The sequence below is a fragment of the Carlito syrichta genome, unplaced genomic scaffold (assembly GCF_000164805.1).
Source record: "Carlito syrichta isolate Samal-C Ts95f unplaced genomic scaffold, Tarsius_syrichta-2.0.1 Scaffold306879, whole genome shotgun sequence".
Classification (NCBI taxonomy): Eukaryota; Metazoa; Chordata; class Mammalia; order Primates; family Tarsiidae; genus Carlito; species Carlito syrichta.
This window is the reverse complement of record NW_007250975.1, coordinates 106,782-129,067: the sequence shown is the minus strand read 5'-3', so window position 1 is coordinate 129,067 and position 22,286 is coordinate 106,782. Positions and strand designations below refer to the sequence as shown.

Below are 22,286 nucleotides of genomic sequence, written 5' to 3'. Positions count from 1 at the left end.
GTAATATGATAGAAGGTATTGGGGAGAGAAAACATTCTATAGTCCTGTGATTATGTCTCAGTCTTTTAGTGAATTTATGCTGGTGAACTGTGGACTTCACAAGTGTTTCTCAGTTGTTTTTTGTTTGTTTGTTTGTTTGCCCTCTTAGGTACAACAGAATAGCTAGGGCAGGCTGGAGTTGGATATTTCCCTTCTTGTAGGTCAATTTGGCTCCAATAATACCATAGAAGTTTAACTAGTAGCTTTTCCTGAGGTAGGCCTTGTTTAATCATATTTCAAACTGATTTCTTTAAGTGTTACATTATATTTCAAACTGATTCTTTTTTCCTCTTCCCTTACTGAAAATGTGATAGGACTTCTCTCCTATAAATATGTGAGAACCTGGTTGAGCTTCTGAAGGTAAAACAAAAGTGTGGGCATTGCCCAAGACTGGACCCTTTAGAGGTTTTTATCTCACAAATTTGTCTATATTGAGTTTCCAACAATTTGTCAACTATAGTTCAGTTTTTCCTACCTTTCCACTGATTTCTGTGATAAGCTCTGCTCATGAGTCCCTGTTGTTGTAAGCCATGACTTTCTGTATTTGTCTATTTCTCTCTCCAATCTTGGGGACAGTGATTTGCCTTGTGTCTTCACCTCTTTTATAGATCCAGAAGAGTTGTTGATTTTTCTTTTATTCTGTTCAACTTTTTACTTGTTAGGACAAGGTGGTTACTTCCAAGCTCTATATGAAACTAGAAACTGAAAGTCAATTGAGTTAACTCTTTTCAACATTATTCCTTATATATCTGTATGTATAAAATCCTTTATAATTTTCCTGTGTAAGAAAATAAAATGAAAACTTTCATTATGAGTGTCAGTAAGTAGACAATGGGTATACTTTTTCAGTCTGCCTCACAATGGCTATTCTGATCACAGGGTTGAGTCAAAGTTCAGGATGTCTTATGTTAACCAATCTATTGAGAGGGAGTTAATATTACATGTGGTTATCCATTTTAAAAGATACCATCTAACCCCTGTAAGAATGGCCATCATTAATAAAACAAACAACAACAGATGCTGGCGAGGATGTGGAGAAAAAGGAACGCTTCTACACTGCTGGTGGGAATGCAGACTAATACAACCTCTTTGGAAGACAGAGTGGTGATTTCTGAAGGAACTAGAAATTGACCTTCCATATGACCCAGAAATTCCCCTATTGGGAGTATACCTGGAGGAACTCAAATCATTCTACAAAAAAGATACCTGCACACATATGTTTGTTGTAGCTCTATTCACAATAACAAAAGCATGGAACCAACCGTGTTGCCCATCAAAACTGGACTGGATAAAAAAATGTGGTATATGTATACAATGGAATATTATGCAGCCATAAAGAAGGGCAGATATATGGACTTTGCAGCAAATTGGATGGATTTGGAGTCAATCACACTCAGTGATTTATCACAGAAACAAAGAACTGAGTTCCGCTCGAGCTTGCATCCTGTCCCGTGATGCAAGTGCCTCCTGTAGCGCTGCTGCTCTTGGCACAGGGTACCATCCAGGCCGAGCCCGTGCATTTCAAAGTTTGCAGTTCTGAGGTTGGAGTTATAATGGAAGTGAATGTGAACCCATGTCCCACCGAGCCCTGTCAGCTGATCAAAGGACAGTCTTACAGTGTCAATGTCACTTTCACCAGCAATGCTCCATCTAAAACCAGCAAGGCCATGGTGCATGGCATCATCCTGGGCGTCCCAGTTCCCTTTCCCATTCCTGAGCCTGATGGCTGCGAGAGTGGAATCAACTGCCCCATTCAAAAAGACAAGACCTATAGCTACCTGAATAAACTACCTGTGAAAACTGAATACCCCTCTATAAAACTGGTGGTGAAGTGGCAACTTCAGACTGAAAATGGGCAAAATCTCTTCTGCTGGGAAATTTCAATACAGATAGAAGGCTAGAGCTATTGGGTGCCAGTATGTCTCTCTGGGGTGAGGGACACAGGTGGAGGGAGGGAAGAAGTGGAGGAGCAGTCATCTGAAACTGAATCAGTGCCATGAGATGAAAGGAATTCCAAAAACTGCTGTCTTACGCCTCTCAACCTCGAAAAGCATCTAAGATCCTAAGTTCACAACTGTCGCCTTTGTAATATCCTTGTAAAAACGTTGAAGGGAAGAAGACAGAGTGAACTGTGGGGCTTGATTTAATTGTCTTCATTGCTTTTTGCTGTTGGAATAAGGAAGACTCCAGGAGACAGGACCTGAAGGGATTGCTTAGGGGACATCCGATAACTTGCCCTAGGGTATCCCCTCCAGTAAAGCAAGGGCTGTGGCCCGCTTTCATCCTGCTGGGAAGTTTTGTCCACAGTCACCTCATCTCTAAGTGCCTCCCTGAGTTTGGTGCATGGGACCAGCGAGTCTGCTGGCTCCTGACAGCACCTCCAGTTCTGCCGCTTCAGCCACGGCAACTTGCTCTCCGGGGTGGTGCCCAGCGACTCAGTAGAGAGGAGGTGTTCTGTGGCAGGGTTCAGCTCTGGGTGGCTGGTTCTCTGTGGTCCTCCTCTCTTTTTCTGTCTAAGGTCGTTTTCATTAAGTGCAGCACTTGGTAAGTAGACGTTTGATTTTTTAAAAAAATTTTTAACAGTATTAACCCATGGCCTCTTTCTGCCCCTGCAAATGTACCTTTGAATAAATAAAAACTCGTCAGTCTTGTCTTCTGAAAAAAAAAAAAAAAAGAACTGAGTTCCATATGTTCTCACTCATAAGGTGACCTTGAACAATTATAATGCTATAAGAAAGCGATTGGCAGTAGCAGGGGAAGGGGGGTGGGATCATCAGTTGGGGGAAACTGCTAGGGGAGGGAGGGGCATACCTCATCAACAAGGGTAACTGCATGATCAATGTTTGTATACCTAACCCTGAATTGTACCCCGCATGTTTATAATAAATAAATAAATTTTAAAAAATTAACAGAATCACGATCTCTTTTCCCAAATATATGGGGTTTGATAGCATTTAAAGAAAGTAAGTAATAAAGAAGCTTCTATCACATTCTGTGCACAGTGTATCACAACACCTCCTGGCAGATCTAACCTGCAGAAGCTGCATCTTCAAGTATTAAAGAAAAAGTGAGAGAAAAGAAGAGACGTTTTCAGCTAGAGAACTGTGCATAAGTAAAATTGCAAAATTTAGCAAATAAAAATACAAGACACTCAGTTAAGTTTGAAATTCAGATAACAAATACAGTTGACCCTAGAACAGCATGGTGGTTAGGAGTGCCAACCCTCTACACAATCAAAAATTTGTGTATAATCTTTGATTCTCCAAAGTCTTAACTACTAATCGCCTACTGTTGACTAGAAGTCTTACTGATAACATAAACACTCAATAAATGCATATCATATATGTATTATATTTTGTATTCTTACAATAAGTAAACTACAGAAAAGAACATGCTATTTAAAAATCACTAGGAAGATAAAATGTATTCACTGTTTATTAAGCAGATGGGAACATTGTAAAGGTCTTCATTATCAACTTCATGTTGAGTATGTTGAGGAGAAAGAGGAAGTAGAGAACTAGGGATTGCTGTTTCAAGAGTGGCAGAGGCAGAGAAAAATCTACCTATAAGTGAACCCACACAGTTCAAATCTATGTTGTCCAAGGGTCAACTGTAATTTTTTAGAATAAGTGTGTTCTAACATAAAGAAACTCTCATAACTCAGGCACTCTAAGTACAAGATTTTCTGTTAGAAAGTAATGTGGAGAGCCGGGCTCGGTGGCTCAGCCTATCATCCCGCGCTTTGGGAGGCTGAGGTGAGTGGATTGCCTGAGCCCACGGGTTCAAGACCCGCCTGGGCAACTTGGCAAGACCTCATCTGTACAATAAATCAAAAACTCAGCCGGGCTCGGTGACTCAGCCTGTCATCCCGCGCCTTTGGGAAGCTGAGGTGAGCGGATTGGCTGAGCCCGCGGGTTCGAGACCCGCCTGGGCAGCAAGACCTCATCTCTACAATAAATCCAAAAAATCAGGCGGGCGTGGTAGCGCGCGCCTGTAATTCTGGCTACCCGGAAGGCTGAGGAGGAAGGATCGCCGGAGCCTAGCAGGTTGAGGCTGCGGTGGCCAGGAGCGGCCACTGCACTCCAGTCTGGGCGACAGAGTGAGACTCCGACTCAAAAAAAAAAAAATAAAAATCCATTTAACAGAACTGAATGCTTACTATGACACTTCCCTCAATAAGATGAATAAGTAACGGTCTCTTATTCCACAAGACCTGTTTGTCTGTTTGATCTTGTGAAAGATATTTACAAGCCATATCTACAATCACCATGCAACACAGTATGTTCATTAGTAGAGCTATGTGCTAAAGATGTGGTCTACCTCTTGATAAGAAACTATCTGTGAGGCTCCATGTCCTCTACATCAGACACCAGACGACGTACCCTTTCATTTAAAAGCCTCTTTGGTCTAGCCTGTAGATATCTCTGAAGCGTATGTTCTACTTCTCCCTCTCAATATGTTCTTTCTGCGCATGCTTTCTTCAGTGTGTTATGTACTTTAGAATTAGATGCTTTGCTTATACTGTTTCCACCAGACCTTCTCCTTATCCGTTCATCAAAATCCAACACCATCTTTGAAAGTGAATTCAAAGTATGCTTCCTTTGCAATGTTTTTTCCCATTCCCTTCAGTCAGAATCAGTCTCTTTCTCCTCTGTCCTACCAAGCAAATTCACTTAGACGACTGTTGTGGAATGTAACCGTAATCGTTTTAGAATGAAGTTTCTCTTGCATCAGTCTATCTCCTGCACTTGTTTATTGTGAGTGGGAACACAATTTATTCGTTTTTGTGTCAGCTCCGTGAATAGCATATGACATGTGTTCAGGACATGTTTGTATTGCCTTTACAGATGGAATTAGGCTGTTATTTCTATAAATGCAAACAATCATGAGAATAAAATCTATTCTCAGTTAAGTGCCTGAGGGTAGAGTTTTGAATTCAACGGAGACATAAAAACTTGACACACATTTATTGTGACATGGAATTGGCAATATGACACACTCCAGTGTGAATGGAAGGATAGCAAGTATGTGTTGTGAACAGAAACAAAGAAATTTGCACAATATGTAAAGCACAGCCTTGTTTATATAAAACAGTTAGTATTTTTATATACATTCGGTTATGTATGAAAGAACCTGAAAAACGTATGCTAAATTATTGTTGCTGGGAGTGAAATTATGAAAAAATTACCCTAGGTTATAAACTTCTACAGTATTTCGATGTTTTACGATGAGCAGTTATAAATTTTGTAAACAGTAAAAAAATTTTGGAAAATAATAACCCAAGGAATTATGTTATTGAATGTTTGCCTATTATTGCTTGCATATTAAAACTTTCAACCTTTGTTTAGCATAAAAATAAGACTTTTTTTTTTTTTTGAGTTGGAGTCTCACTCAGACGCCCAGACTGGAGTGCAGTGGCCGCTCCCGGCCACCGCAGCCTCAACCTGCTGGGCTCCGGCGATCCTTCCACCTCAGCCTTCCGAGTAGCCGGAATTACAGGCATGTGCTACCACGCCCGGCTGATTTTTTTATTTATTGTAGAGATGAGGTCTCACTGCCCAGGCGGGTCTCGAACCCACGGGCTCAGGCAATTCACCCACCTCAGCCTCCCGAAGGTGTGGGATTACAGGCTGAACCACTGAGCCCGGCTTAAAAATAAGACTTTTTAAATAATAAGTAAATGACAGTGATTCTATTTTTATTTTTATTTACTTTTTTAAAAATTGAGAGTAAAAGTAAAAGACATAATGTTTGAAGTACATATACATTATAGAAGGCTAACTTTAGCTAATTAACATATACATTCTCTGAATTGTACCCTATATCTTTAAAATAGAAATAAAAAAAATAAACCCAAAGCCTTATACCTTGCCTCGCAAAGCTGTCATGTTTGTGATGAGAATACTTAAAAACTACTGTTGTCATTTTTTAGGAACATAATATATTGCTAGCTATAGTGACCATGTTATACAATCGATCTCATAAACTAATTTCTTCTATCTTACTAAAATTTTCCCTCCTTTAACCAGTATCACCTCAACATTCTCCTCACACCAACCACCACTAAATTAGTCACTGGAACCGTTTTTCTTTTCTCTACTTCTATTAGTTCAACTTTTTTACATTTTTATTTTATTTTATGATAGAGATGGGTACAAGTAAGGATGAACTACACAAACGGGTTGCATGCAGGTGAAGTCTGGGTCTCCAACTGGCCCTTACTCGCCCCAGCATAGAACCAGGCACCCTTTGTGTTGTTACATGCTCCCCCTTGACTGGCAGTACCCAGTAACTGTCCTTCCCTCCCTTGTGCTAATGTGATTAATGTTCCAGTCCCACTTATGAATGAGAACATGCGGTATTCAGTTCTTCGTTTCTGTGATAGATCACTCAATAAACATTCCACGTAAGAGTGACGTGATGTGGCATTTGTCTTTCTGAATCTGGCTTATTTTGCCTAACACAATGTTCACAGGCTCATCTATGCTGTTGCAAATGACAGGGTATCCTTCCTTTTAAAGGCTAAACTAAAATTACATAATTTTATTTATTTATTTATCCTTTGATGGACACTTAAATTTCTTCCATGTCTTGGCTACTGTGAATAATCTGCAATAAACTTGAGAGTGAAGCTATCTCTTCAACATACTGATTTCATCTTCTTTGGATATATATCCAGAAGTAAAATTGTTGAATGAGGTAGTTCAGGTTTTAATTTCTTGAGAAACTCCCTTACAGTTTTTCATAATAGCTATATTAATTTACATTCCCATCAATGGTATGCAAAGGCTCCCTTTTCTTCACAGTCTCTCCATCACTTGCTATCGTTTGTCTTTTTTTATTATAGGTATTCTAATAGGTGTGAGGTGATAGTTCGTTGTGATTTTAATTTGCATTTTCCTTATAATTAATGATGTCAAGCACTTTTTCAAATTCCTGTTGACCATTCAAGTCTTCTTTTGAGAAATGTTTAATTCCTCTTATTTTTAAATTGGGGTTATTTGTTTTGTTGCTATTGAGTTGTTTGAATTTCTTATATATGTTGGAAATTAGCCCCTATCCTCCAATGTATAGTTTGCAAATGTTTTCTCCCATTTGGTATGCTGTCATTTTACTCTGCTATTTCCTTGATCATGCAGACGCTTTTTGTTTGATCTAATTTGATTTACCAATTTTTTCTTTGTTGCCTGTGCTTTTGGGATAATATCAAAAAAATGTATTGCACAGATTAATGTCATGAAGCCTCCCCTCTGTTTTTTTCTAGCAGTTTTACAGTTTTAGTTTTGTGTATTGATTTTGTATCCTGCAAATTTATTGAATTTGTTTATTAGTTTCAAAAGTTTTTGGTGGAGTGTTTAGAGTTTTCTATGTATACAATCATGTTGTCTGCAAACAGAGACAATTTAACTTTTTCCTTTCCAATGTGGATGTCTTGTATTTATTTGTCATTCCTAACTGCTGACTAGAATCTCAAGTAATATGTTGACAGAAGTGGTGAGAGTGGGCATCCTTGTCTTGGTCTCAATCTTAGGAAAAAAGCTTTCAACTTTTCTTCATTAAGTACGATATTACTTGTAGGATTGTCAAATATGGCATTTATTGTATTTAAGTATGTTCTTCTTATACCAAAGTTGTTGAGAGTTTTTATTATGAAAATATATTAAATTTTGTTGAATGCTTTTTCTGCATCTATTAAATGATCATATGATTTTTGTCCTTCATTCTGTTAATGTGAGGTATCATATTTATTGATTTATGTACGTGTAATTATCCTTGCATTTCTGGGATGAATTTCACCCAATCATGGTGAATAATCTTTGAAACTTGATATTGAATTATATTTGCTATGTTTTCTTGGGGATTTTTGCATCCATGTTCATCACAGATATTGGGTTACAGTGTTTGAAAAAAAATTGTATTAGTTATTTAAATGTTTGGTAGAATTCAGTAGTGAAGTCATAAGTCTAGGCTTTTCCTTGATGGAAGATGTATTACCGATTCCATTTTCTTACTCATTAGTGGTCTGCTAAAATTTTCTACTTCTTCATAATTCAATCTTTATAGGTTGTATGCATCAAAAAATTTAACTGGCAAGCACAGTGACTTATGCCTGTAATCTCAACACTATGGGAGGCCAAGGTGGGAGGCTTGCTTGAGCCCAGGAGTTTGAGACCAACCTGGGCAACATTGTGAGACCTCGTCTCTACAAACAAATTTTTTTTTTAAAAGCCAAGCATGGTGCTGTGTACCTTTAGTCCTAGCTATTTGGAAGCTGAGGTGGAAGGATTGCCTAAGCCCAGGAGGTTGAAGTTGCGGTGAGTCATGATAGTGCCACTGTACTCCAGCCTGGGTAACAGAGTGAGACTCTGACTTAAAAAAAGAGAGGGAGAAGAGAAGAGAAGAGAAATAAATTTAATCATTTTTTCCTAGGTTATTCAATTTATTGGCATATAATTTTAATGATTGTCTTATAATCCTCTGTATTTCTGTTGTATCAGTTGTACTATCTCATTTTTCATTTTCTTTTCCTTTCTTTTCTTTTCTTTTCTTTTTTTTTTTTTTGAGTCAGAGTCTTCACTCTGTCGCCCAGACTGGAGTGCAGTGGCCGCTCCCGTCCACCACAGCCTCGACCTGCTGGGCTCCGGTGATCCTTCCGCCTCAGCCTTCCAGTAGCTGGAATTACAGGTGGGCATACCACGCCCGGCTAATTTTTTGATTTATTGTCGAGATGAGGTATCGCCAAGTTGCCCAGGTGGGTCTCGAACCCGCAGGCTCAGGCGATCCACTCACCTCAGCCTTCCAAAGTGCTGGGATTACAGGCTGATCCACCGAGCCTGGCTTTTCATTTTCAATTTTATTTTACTTGAGTATTCTCATTTCTTTTTAGTCTAGCTAAATGTTTGTTAATTTTGTTTGTCTTTCCAAAATACAAACCAGAACTCTTTCATTTAAAAAAATCTTTTCTTTTGCCTTTCTCTACTCTTTCATTTATTTCTGTTCTGATCTTTGTTATTTTCTTGCTTCTACGATCTTGTTTTTAGTTTTCTAGTCCCTTGAGATATAGCATTAACTTGTTTATTTAAGATATTTCTTGTTCTATGTTGGTATTTATGCTATAAACTTCCCACTTAAAACAGCTTTTACTATATGTTGTATTTCCACCTTGCTTTGTTTCAAAAACAGTTTTAATTTCCCTTTTAAATTTTTTTATTGACCCATTGATTGTTCAGGACCAAGCTGAACAACCAATGAGTTGGATTGGTAAGTTTTTCAAAGCTTCGCCTGTAATTTATTTCTATATTTATATTATTAAAATTATTATGGTCTTTCCTGATACTTAATATGATTTTAACCTTAAAACTTTCAAACCTGTTTGGTGACTTAACATATGATCTATCCTGGAAAGTGTTCCATGTACAGTTGAGAAGAATGTGTATTCTGCAGCTGTTGAATACAATGCTCTGCATATGTCTGTTAGGTCCATTTGATCTAGAGTGTGGTTTAAATCCAATGGTTTATTACCCATTTTCTGCCTGAATGATCTGTCCTTTGCTTAAAGCAGAGTGTTGATGTTCCCTAGTACTATTGTAATGCAGTTTGACACTCCCTTCAGATCTACTAATATTTGCGTCATATCAATTTAGGTTGAGTGCATAAATATTTACAATTATTATATCCTCTTGTTGAATTGGCCCCTATACCATTATATAATGACCTTCTTTGTCTTTTTTTATACTTTTATACTTAAAGTCTATTTTGTCTGATATAAGTTTAGCTACTCTTGCTCTCTTTCAGTTTCCATTTGAATGAAATAGCTTTTTTCATCCTTTCATTTTTAGTCTATGTGTATTCTTATAAATGAAGTGTCTCTTGTAGTCAGCATATAATTAAGTCTTTTGGCTTATAAAGAGCATGTATAGTTATGAACATTTGCTTTAAACTTTGAATTCTTTTTAAAAACTGTATACACTGTATACATGCACCCCACTCCCTCCCTTACATTTTGGATTTTTGATTTCACAATTAACATTTTATATTGCATATCCCTTAACAAATTATTATGGTTATTGTTATTTTTAATAGTTTTGTCTATCAGTCTTCATGCTAAAGATATAAGTAATTTATATACCATCATTACAAATTTAGAGTATTCTAAATTTGACTGTGTACTTATTTTTACAGTGTAAAATTCTTTGCACTTTCCAATGTCTTCATATAACTAATTGGCATTCTTTTCTTTTACCTTGAAGAACTCCTTTAGCATTTTTTTTTTTTTTTTTTTTTGAGTTGGAGTCTCACTCTGTCGCCCAGACTGGAGTGCAGTGGCCGCTCCCGGCCACCGCAGCCTCAACCTACTGGGCTCCGGCCATCCTCTCGCCTCAGCCTTCCAAGTAGCCGGAATTACAGGCATGTGCTACCACGCCTGGCTGATTTTTGGATTTATTGTTGATATGAGGTCTCGCTACCCAGGCGGGTCTTGAACCCGCGGGCTCAGGCAATCCACTCACCTCAGCTTCCCAAAGGCACAGGATTACAGGCTGAGCCACCGAGCCCAGCAGCATTTCTTATAAGGAAGGTCTGGTGTTGATGAATTCTCTCAGCTTTTTGTCTAGGAAAGCCTTTATCTCACCTTCATTTCTGATGGGCAGATTTGTTGGGCACAGTATTTTGGGTAGGTAATTTCTTTTCTTCAGGACTTGCCTATACGATTTCTGCTTTGAGGTCTTTTTCTAGATGTCTTGGAACTTCTTATATGTTATTTTGTTGTTGTTGTTGCTTTTGGGATCCTCTCTGAGGAATAAGCTCAGGGTGCTAAGGGTTGCCTACCACTTAGGGTTGTCCAGAGTTCAGGGCCACTGTTGTGAGCCCAGTAGTGGTGCAAGCCAGAGATTGGGTCCTCCATGCAAGCCTTACCTGGAGCTATGTAGTTTCACTTGGTGCTGGAGCAAGTCTAGAGAGGTGCTGTCTTCAACTAATAGCTCAAATATTGGGCCTTGAAAGTCTGCCTGGTGCTGAGTTTTACTGTAGTGGTTCCCAAGTTGGGGATTGAGGTAAGTTATGTCATCAATTTCCTCTTTTTCCCCAAGTAGACAGTACCTCTCTTTGCATTATGCTGTCTGGAATTGGTGAAGGGGTAATACAGGGAAAGTTGACTGTTCTTCCTACCCTCTTCGATGCATCTTTTCTTATTATTGTATTACAGACAATACTGTGATCTCCCATTTGGTTTCCTTAGCTCTTGTGCAGGTATTTTTGTGAGTGAATATCTGTTCATATTGATGTTTCTGTGGAGAGTGAGTGATTGCTGGGAAGTTTTACTCTGTCATCTTATTTTGCCCCTTGTAATTATATTTTCAAGGTAAAAAAATAAAAATTCCCTTGCCTTTCTTCTCTTCTGTGTTTGAGTTCCAAAGTAAACAGTAACCTAGTAATACTGCATTTGGTATCATATAAAGCCCCAAAGAAGTAAAAAATATTTCAACCAAAAATATTTCCTTAGTTTATATTTTTTTTCTGTTCCTATTGTTCTGATAGACTTAGGCACCGATATATTTTGGTCTGAGCCTCTTGCTTGTTAGCTGAAAATAATTTATCTAATCCCACACCTCATGAGTCAAATGAAAACCAGTCAAGTGCAACATTAATTTAGCAGCGGAATAAGAGAATCAGGCACTTTAACTTTTTTGCCTCCCTGGGGAAGATTAAGAAGCACGTAATTCAAACTAAGTGGTGCAAATCTCCTGAGATGAAGTCTCTTTTCACATGTGCACTACAGAACAGAATTGATGTAAGGAAGCTAGCAGCTGTCTCAAAGTGAAAGCACGTCTTCTCTGTGAACAAGTTTACAACTATTCAGGGCGGAGGGCAGAGCACAAGAATGAGGGAGTCGGGAGTAGAACCTGCTTTCTGAGTTGGTAAGGAAATTACAAATAGCCCCAGAACTATCATCCATCAAATGTTCTTTTCAATTCTTAAGGTATTGCTGAGAAAGTAAAAAAGGAAGCATATCTCATCTTATAGTGTCCTTGAATGTTCAGTGCTTAATTTTATTTTGGGAATCTCTTGATCTTGGGACAGCTGTAAAGAAAGAGGCTCTCTGTCTTAACTTCCTGGAAGAGAACTTCATGATAAGTAAGTTCAAACAGTAACTGAGATGAGAAACAGTCTTCATTCTTGCTTAGAATTACGGAGAATCATCATAACGAGGATATATGTTCTTGTCTACAAATGCCAGGGTAATAAATAGAATACAGATATGGGAGTCTTAACTTATTTCAGAAATGTTACAACATTGCTAGATGATTTTATTTCTCATGGGCATGATTTTTTTCACCAAGTATTTCAGTATTTTTGGTTTTATTCCTTTGCTCATCTGCTTATTCAGTGAGTGTGTATTAAGCATTCACTATTGCCAAAGTAGTGTTAAGTACTCATTATGATACAATTTCACAGATGCTTAACACCCAGGGACTCTGTTAATAAGTGACTGCTTCTATTCACATAAAAGGAAAGAATGGACATCACTCTTTCCTTGTATTCTAGCCGTGAACTGTCATTTCTGTTTCTTTTGTGCCTGGTGCTGAATCTTAATTTGTTACCTTTAGTCTGCATGAACTGATTCAACCATGCTTAGTACTATATGTGATCTAGGAGTCAGTAAGTTTTGTATCTTACTTTGAGGCTCTTCCATAAGGAATTTTTTTAAATTAATGCAATGATTTATAAACTCTACTATGCATTATAATCACCTGGAAGACTTTAAAAAATTCTGATGCCCAGGCTGCCTCTAAAGCAAATAATTAGGATCTCCAGGAATGACATCAGGCATCAGCATTTTTTTACAACTCCCCAAGTGATTTCAATATGCAGTCAAAGTTGAGAACCAATACTTTAATAAACAATGAAACAACTGTATTCTTGCACCCGGAATTTATTCTTCCTTATCCCCTAGGTTTGTTTTGTTTTTGTTGCTGCTGTTTATTTACTGGGGTTTCTCTGACTGTATTTTTGAAAGCTGGAGGCTGCAAGTTTTATTCTGTTATGATTGAGGAGTCATTTCCTAGAGATCATAGATTCTTAGTTGTAATGATCAGAACTTACAATAGTGCAACCATTCCGAGATAGCCAATGCCGAGGATCAAGACCTGTATTTCTCCGAGGGTAGGATTATCAGTGACTGTATGAAGAACATTCCAAAGCACTTACAAAAATCTAATCTTTAAATATCTAGGTACTTGCCTAGTGGTAAATGTGTTGCAACTACGTTATACAGGATAAAAGCTAGCCTCCCTCAGAGTTTTCCTTCCTTCAGCTCTCCCTTGCTTTTGCAACACTAAAAGGCAAAACAGAAAAGGCAGAAGTGCTTTAAATAATTATTGAATGTTTGTATTATAAATATTACTGAGAATATGTGGAGGTAGCAGTTTAGAAATTCTAAAGAGGCTAGTTCTATCCTTTGCAAACCTATATTCCTATCTTAGAGCCTTTATGCTTAATACTCAAATTTTTAGACCTAAGTCAATCATTAGAGTCAAACAGTATATTAGGCCAAAACCTACTTAATGAAACCAACTAATTTTAACAGAAGGAAATAAGGAAGGTTCCCAAAATAATCACATGACTGAAGAGTGAAGTCAATGTTGGAAGCAATGGAAGTCTATATTTAAAAATGTGTCACAGCAACTTGGATGAATTTATAGTCTATAATACTCAGTGATCTATCACAGAAACCAAGAGCTGAGTACCACATGCTTTCACTCATAAGCAGACCCTGAACATTTACCATAATACTATAAGAAAGGGGTTGGCAGTAGCAGGACACTCCCAGAGGAGGAAGGGGGACACATAACATCAATAAGAAAAACTGATCTCGAACTAGGTAAAGTGGGGACCAAAGGGAAGCCCAAACTCTACCTGCCACGATGACAACTTGTATACTTAATCCTGAATTGTACCCCACATCTTTAAAATGAAACACAATAAAAAAATAAGTAAATACATGAAAATGCTAATAAAATAATATTGCATAAAATGTTGTTTGCACACATTGAACATTGTTATATTTCTATCCCAATTTTCAGACTTTATTTGGATGTTTAAATGTTCAAATATTCTACAATATATAAGTATATTTATGCCACCAGCACAAGAAATAAAACATTACAAATACATTTAAGCCTCCCTATCTACCTATCCCAAAACCCATTTACTCTTTCACCTTCCTACAAAAAGGAGAAGATGTGTATTTTAAATTTGGGCCTTATCATTTTCATTGATATTTTTGCACTTTTATTCTGTTTAAACCTTAAACAATAGGTAATATTGTTTTGCATGCTTTAAGATATACAAATGGAATGATATGCTATGTATGCTTCAAAAATTTGCTTTTTATCTGTCAATGTAATTTTTGTGGGACACAAGTATGTTGATATATATACTATTTTATTTATTTTTGCTTCTGTAGAATATTCTATGGCATAAATTATATAAATATTTCAAATTGTGTAGTGATTTTTTTGTTGATGTTATCCATTTGTGTATTCACCTTTTTTGGTTTTCCAAATTTTTTACTATAACAATGCTGCAGTACACACTATTTTGCTCAAGTGGTTGAGTATTCCTAACATATACACCCAAGATGGGAATGAATGAGTCATAGAATATGTACAATCTCACAAGCACTGGATGAGAGTTCTTAATTTTAATTTTCTGGTAGCACTCTAGACTTTCTCTTTTTCAAAATCTAGCCACAAAATCACTTAAATGAGAATCATAATTACTAGCATTCATAGGATATAAAATTCCTCTTTGTGCTCCATTGCTACAGTTGAATCTTAGAGTTTTTGAGCCTTTAAGAAATGACAATTTGGGTAGGTATTATTGAATTTTAAATATTTTTAAAATTTCATAAGCATTGTACGGATAGGCAGGGTATGAATTTAATAATAATAATTGTGTCCAGAGGAATACCCTTTATAGAATAGTTTTGGTGATAGATTATAATTAAGGTAAGTGGGTATAGGATCAAAAATACCCATTCTGTGTGTTAGGCATTAAAGCTAATGATTGGAATAAACTTCACCAAATGCAAATACTTTTTTTCAAACCAGATATGAATAAAAGAATAAAACTATCTGTGAGTTAAAATGAAAGAATTATCTGACTGATGTTGAGTGCATTTCAAGTCTGGTAGACTGATAGGTATCTATCTACACTATAAAAGGTAAAAGTGAATAGTGTGTTGTATTTTTTCTATTAAAATTAATGTGTATTTTCTAAAGGTTGGCAATTGCTTATGTATGTTACAGCACAACGTCAACATTAGTTTTATGAGGGAAAAAAATCAATCTCTGTTTACTCCTTCATACTCTTTTTCAAATAAGTTATATTTGTTGGGAGACTTCTATGGATTTGACCTTTATGCCAAGTACTATGAGAGGCCTAAGGAGATCTCCATGCATGCAGAAATTATTAACAAGCACGAATGATATTATTTTCTTGCATGCAGATCTCTAAAACAGTGTCTACATGTCCTGGGGTATCTAGTATTTGATTTTGTATGTTGCCGTTGACTGATTGAAGGAAAGAAACAGAATAAAAAGCTCCATAAAGCAAAAGCCTCAACCATGTGGGATTGTTGGCAAGTTCAGAAAATGGCCTCAAATTATTCTGCCCACATGCATGCACCTCTTTTATAGTCCCCTCCAACATCAAATAAGACTGACGTTTAGTAATATAATATATTGAGAAATATATTGTGTTGACTCCTGAAACAAAGTAATTCAAGATTTTGCATCTTTAGCTTAATTTCTTGAATAACTGTCTCTGGGAGAAGCCAGTTGCCATTTTGTGAAGACATTCATGCAGCATACAAAGATACCCACGTGTTAAGGAACTGAACTCTTGGTCAATAGCTAGCTCCCACTTTCCAGCTATGTGACTGCAGACCCCAGTCAGGTCTGCAGATGCCTGTAGCCCTAGAGGACCTCTTAATTACAATCTTGTGAGAGACTCTGAATCAGAAACACTCATCTTAGCTGGCCTTCAATTTCTGAAACACAGAAACGGTGAGATAATGACGCTGTTAATCCATAAATGGACTAATCCATTCATTCAGTCAGAACCTTCATGATTCAATCACCTCTTAAATACTCCAGCTCTCAATATTGCAACATTGAGATTAAGTTTCAACGTGAGTGTTGGAGGGGACATTCTATTCAAACCTGATAATATTTGAAGTAATTTGTTATGTGGCAATAGATGACTAATACAGGATTGGAGAGAGAAAATAAGACCAACTCTCTTTCTCCCTTTTTCTAAATTTGTAATGAATGTTTCTCTTTACTTTTTCTGTATAGACAATTATATAATAGTCTTCCATAATGAAAACATCCAAGTTACTGGTCTCGGAAAAAAACCTAATATAATGTCTTAGTTTATTTTATGCTGTTTATAACAGGATATCTAAAACTGAGTAGATAAAGAAAAGAAAATTATTTCTTATAGTTGTAGAAGATAGGATGTCCAAAGACAAGAAGGAACATAGTGAGGGCGTTCTTGCTGGCAGGGATTCTGTGGCATCCTGGGAGGCACAGAGCATCATACAACAAGGGAACTCAGCATGCTAGCTGAGATCATTCTTCCTCTTTTTATTAAGCCACCAGTTCCCCTCCTAAGACAACCCATTAATTCATTAATTCATAAACGGATTAGTCCATTCATTCAGGCAGAACGTTCATGATTCAGTCACCACTTAAAAGCTCCAACTCTCAATATTGCAACATTGAGGATTAAGTTTCAACATGAGTTTTGGAGGGAACATTCCATTCAACCCACAGAATATAGTTCTACAAAGAGGGAGGGACCAGTCAGATTTTTCACCACATTCAAAAATATGCATTTGAACACTAAGAAGAACCAAAATAATGAGTAGATAATCACACTTTCAATAGATCACCAAAAAGAAAACACTGAAATTTAAACCCCCCTCCCAAAAAAAATGACAGGAGACACCTAAAACAAAGACAGAGAGAAAAGCAAGGTAGTCTGCTCAGTTAGGATTGGCTGAGAGTCAGGAGAAACTTTCCAATGCAGGGAAAGGGTAAATAAGAAAACTCCAGTAACCACAGTCCCGTTATGAACTCCTGCAACTTCAGTCAAAGAAGAGCCCCTAGACCTGCACAGCCCTGAAATCAATACAGGGAGCTACCTGGAGATCACACAACAGCGCTGCTCCGGGGAGTGCACTTGCACAAGGTCATTTCAAGAGCCCAACTCAGAACAGAAAATATACTTTCCTGGGGCCTTGTAGGGTCAAAGCCAGACAAAGATACTGGACCCAGCAAAATTATGCTTTATAAGAGAAAGAGGGGGGGAGTGGGAGTGGCAGTTGAGGGAAACTGCTAGGGGAGAGAGGGGCATACCTCATCAACAAGGGTACCAACATGATCGGTGTTTATATACTTAACCCTTAATTGTACCCTACATCTTTATAATAAATAAATACATAAAAGAGAAGGAGAAATAAAGTATTTCCCAAACAAACAAAAGCAGAGGGAATTTGTCACTACTAGACTTGTCCTACAAGAAATACTTAAGTTTCTTAAGCATTCCTATACCCAGAAGCAAAAGGACAAAAATTACCCAGCCATATGCTGCCTACAAAAAACTCATCTTATCTGTAAAAATGCATAAGGACTGAAGGCAAAGGAATGGAAAAAGACACTCTAAACAAATGGAAACTGAATGTGATCAGAAGTAGCTATATTTATATAAGATAAAACAGATTTTAAGTCACAAAAAGAGACAAAGAAGGTCATTATATAAAGATAATGGGATCAATTCAGCAAGAAGTTTCACAATTTTAAACATATGTGTAGCACTGAAGCACTCAGACATATAAAGCAAATATTATTCAATTTAAAAGGAGAGATGGACTCAAATATAATAATGGCTGGGGATTTCAGAATCCAAGTCTTAACATTAGACAAATCTTTTCAGTCAGAAAATTATTGAAAAAAACATTGAATTTAAATTGCACCAAATGAACCTAACAGACATTTACAGAACGTATCATCCAACAACTACAGAATACACATTATTTTCATCAACCCATGGAACAGTCTCTAGGGTAAACCATATGTGTAAGAACACAGAACAAGTCTCAATAAATTTTTAAAACTGGACTCGGTGGCTCAGCCTGTAATCCTGCGCCTTGGGAGGCTGAGGTGAATGGATTGCCTGAGCCCGCGGGTTCGAGACCCGCCTGGGCAAATTGGCGAGACCACATTTCTACAATAAATAAAAAAATCAGCCAGGTGTGGTAGCGCACGCCTGTAATTCCGGCTACTCGGAAGGCTGAGGCGGAAGGATCGCCAGAGCCCAGCAGGTCGAGGCTGCAGTGGCCGGGAGCAGCCAATACACTCCAGTCTGGGTGACAGAGTGAGACTCCACCTCAAAAAAAAAAAAAAATTTAAAAGCCAAAATCTTTTAAGTATCTTCTCAGAAATCAGTGAAATAAGTGTAGAAATCAATAACAAGAGGAACTTTGGAAACTGTACAAATACATGTAAAAATTATGGATATCACAGCAACTTGCATGGATTTAGAGACCATAATACTCAGTGATCTCTAATAGAAACAAAAATCTGAGTACTACATGTACTCACTCTTAAGAGACTTTTAACAATTATCATAATACTATAAGAAAGAGATTGGCAGCGCTGGGACACTGCTGGGGGGGGGCATACATGATGACCACTTATGTACCTAACCCTGAATTGTATCCTACATCTTTAAAACAAAAATAATAGGCAACCCCCTCAGGTCCTCTCCTGTTCTGGGAGCTTTTCTGTCCTCTCAATAAATCCTGCTTTCAGAAAAATAAAATACACAGCAATAATAAAAGTGATTTATATATATATATTAAATGCTCCTGAATAAGCATTGGGTCAAGAAAGAAATTGAGGAAGTTACAAAATTTATTGAAACAAGTGAAAATTGAAACACAACATACCAAAGCTAAAGGATAGAGTAAAATCAGTACAAGAAGAAAGTTTATAGCAATGAGTTCCCATGTCAAAAAAGTAGAAAGATTTCAAATTAAGAGTCTAATATTGTACCTCAAGAAACTAGAAAATCAATATAAAATAAACCCCAAATTAGTAGAAAAAAAGAAAGAAAAAAGATTAGAGCAAACTAAACAAATAGAGACTAAAAAAAAAAAATACAAAGAACCAATGAAATTACAAACTGACCAAGAAAAAAAGAGAAGACCCAAATAAACGACATCAGAAATGAAAATAAGATACAACTGATACCACAGAAATACAAAAGTTCATCAGAGACTATTAAGCACAGCAATAGAACAACAAACTAGAAAACAGAGAGAAAATGGGTAAATTCCTAGACACATACCTCTTAGCAAAATTGAATCAGAAAGAAACAGAAAACCTGAACAGACAAATAAAAAGTAATCATTTTGAAGCAGTAATAAAAAGACTCCTAACAAAGAAAAGCTCAAGACCAGATGGTTTCACTCCTAATTTTACCAAACTTTCTCTGTTGTTTTTTTTTTTTTTTTGAGTCGGAGTCTCACTCTGTCGCCCAGACTGGAGTGCAGTGGCCGCTCCTGGTCACCGCAGCCTCGACCCGCTGGGCTCCGGCGATCCTTCCACCTCCACCTTCTGAGTAGCCGGAATTACAGGCCTGCGCTACCACGCCCGGATGATTTTTTGATTTATTGTAGAGATGAGGTCCCGCTGCCCAGGCGGGTCTCGAACCCACGGATTCAGGCCATCCACTCACCTCAGCCTCCCAAAGGCGCGGGATGACAGGCTGAGCCACCGAGCCCGGCTCTACCAAACTTTCAAGAAAAAAATTATACCAACTCTCCTCAAATTATTCCAAAGCATTGATGAAGTGGGAATTCTTCCTAACTCATTCTACAAGGTCAGCGTTACTCTGATGGCAAAACCAGACAAGGATGCAACACAAAAAGAAAACTGCAGACCAAAATCCCTGATGAGCACAGATGCAAAATCCTCAGCAAAATACTAGCAAACCTGAGTCTGACAGCACATGAAAAAAAATTGTATACCATAATCAAGTGGGATTTCTCCCGATGAATCAAGGAGGGTTCAACATAAGCAAATCAATAAAGGTGATACATCACATCAACAGAAAGAATAGCAAAAACCATATGATTATCTCATTTGATGCAGAAAAAGCATTTGATAAAATTTAGCATTCCTTTATGATAAAAACTCTCAACAAACTAGCCATGAAAAAAATGTACTTCAACATAATAAAGGCCATATAAGAAAAAACTCACTGCTGATATCATATCGAATGGAGGAAAGCTGAAAGTCTTTTTTTCTAAGAAATGAAACAAGAAAGGACGTCCATTCTTACCACTCCTATTCAACATAGTACTGGAAGTCCTAGTCAGAGCAATCAGGCAATAGAGAGAAATAAATGGCATCCAAATTGGAAAAAAGGAAATCAAATTTCAAATTGTCTTTTTCTGCTGATGATATGGTCTTATAGCTAGAAAAATCTAAATATTACCAAAAAAAAAAAAGAGAGACTTCTTAAAACTGATGAGCAAATCCAGTAAGTGAAGGGTTACAAAATCAGCATATAAAAATCAGTAGCATTTCTTTATACCAATAATGAACTAGCTGAGAAAAAAAATCAAGAAGACAATCCCATTTACAATAGCAACAAAAAGAAAATAAAATACCTAGGAATATATTTAACCAAAGAGGTGAAAGAACTCTACAAGGAAAACTATAAAGCACTGATGAAAGAAATTAGAGGCCACAAATGAATGAAATACATCCCATACTCATGGATTGGAAAAATTTATATTGTTAAAATGGCCATTTTTCCCAAAGCACTCTACAGAGTCATTGTAATATTTATTAAAATACCAACATCGTTTTTCAGAATTAGACAAAAAAATTATACAATTTGTATGGCACAAAAAAAGAGCAAAAGCTGGAGGCATCACGCTACCCGACTTCAAAAGATTTCACAAACTAAAACAATATTGATATATAAAAGCAGACACATAGACCAGAGACAGGATAGAGAATCCAGAAATAAATCCATGTATTTGCAACTAGTTGATTTTAAGAAAAAACACATGCCGGTCACAGTAGCTCAAGTCTGTAATCCCAGTATTTGGGAGGCTAAGGTGAGCAGATTGCCTGAGCCCACAGGTTCTAGAACAGCCTGGGCAACTTAGCGAGACCTTATCTCTACAATAAATCAAAAAATTAGCTAGGTGTGGCAGCGCACACCTGTAGTTCCGACTGCTTGGAAGACTGAGGTGGAAGGATCACCTGAGCCTAGCAGGTCGACGCTGGGGTGGCTGAGTGTGCCACAGCACTCCGGCCTGGGTGATGGAGTAAGACTCCAACTCAAAAAAAGAAAAGAAAAGAAAAGAAGAAGAAGAAACACACATTGGAGAAAGGGCAATCTCTTCAATAAATAGTGCTGAGAAAATTAGATGTCCATATGCAGAAAATGAAACTGGACCCCTATCTCTCACCACACACAAAATCAACTCAATATGCATTAAAGATAATCATATGTTGTCTTTAATATAAAACTACAAAGCCACTTAAAAAAAAAAACTCTTCATGATGCTTGTATAGGCAAAGATTTTATGACTAAGGCTTCAAAAACAAGGCTACAAAAACAAAAATTGAAAAATGAGATGATATCAAAATAAAAGTTTCTGAACAGCAAAAGAAATAAAAAACAGTGTAAAGAGACAACTTGTCAAAGGGAAGAAAATATTTGCAAACTATTTATCTGGCAAGTGACTAATATCCAGCATATACAAAAAGGTCAAGCAACTCAACAACTCAAAACACAAATAATCCCATTATAAAGTGAGTAAAATACCTGTGAGTATATCCTGCAAACTTCTCGACTTTAGACTTCCAGCCTCCAGCACTGTAGGAAATAAATTTCTGCTATTTAAGACATTCAGTCTGTGATAATTGCTATATTCACCTTAGAAAATGAGTAGAATCAGTAACTGTAGCAATAAGAAATGATTTTCAAACTTAGAAAATTTGCATGTAATGCAAGTCATAGGTCTTATTCTTGGTAAAATTTGGATGAAAATCTTATCCTGTTGATTTGATTACAAATTAAGAAACTGTTTTACATCACATAGAGTATATGTGTAAAATTACCACAATTTCTAAAGCAACACAGAGTAAAACTCATGA

General features: G+C 37.1%; 1 pseudogene across 1 annotated transcript; it reads left to right on the top strand.

The window, feature by feature from the left end:
- The first annotated feature begins 1,493 nt into the window (after positions 1–1,493).
- LOC103265849 lies at positions 1,494–1,940 on the top strand (annotated as a pseudogene). The gene has a single exon (XR_504664.1). The product of XR_504664.1 is annotated as an epididymal secretory protein E1 pseudogene (transcript).
- Positions 1,941–22,286: the final 20,346 nt, after the last annotated feature.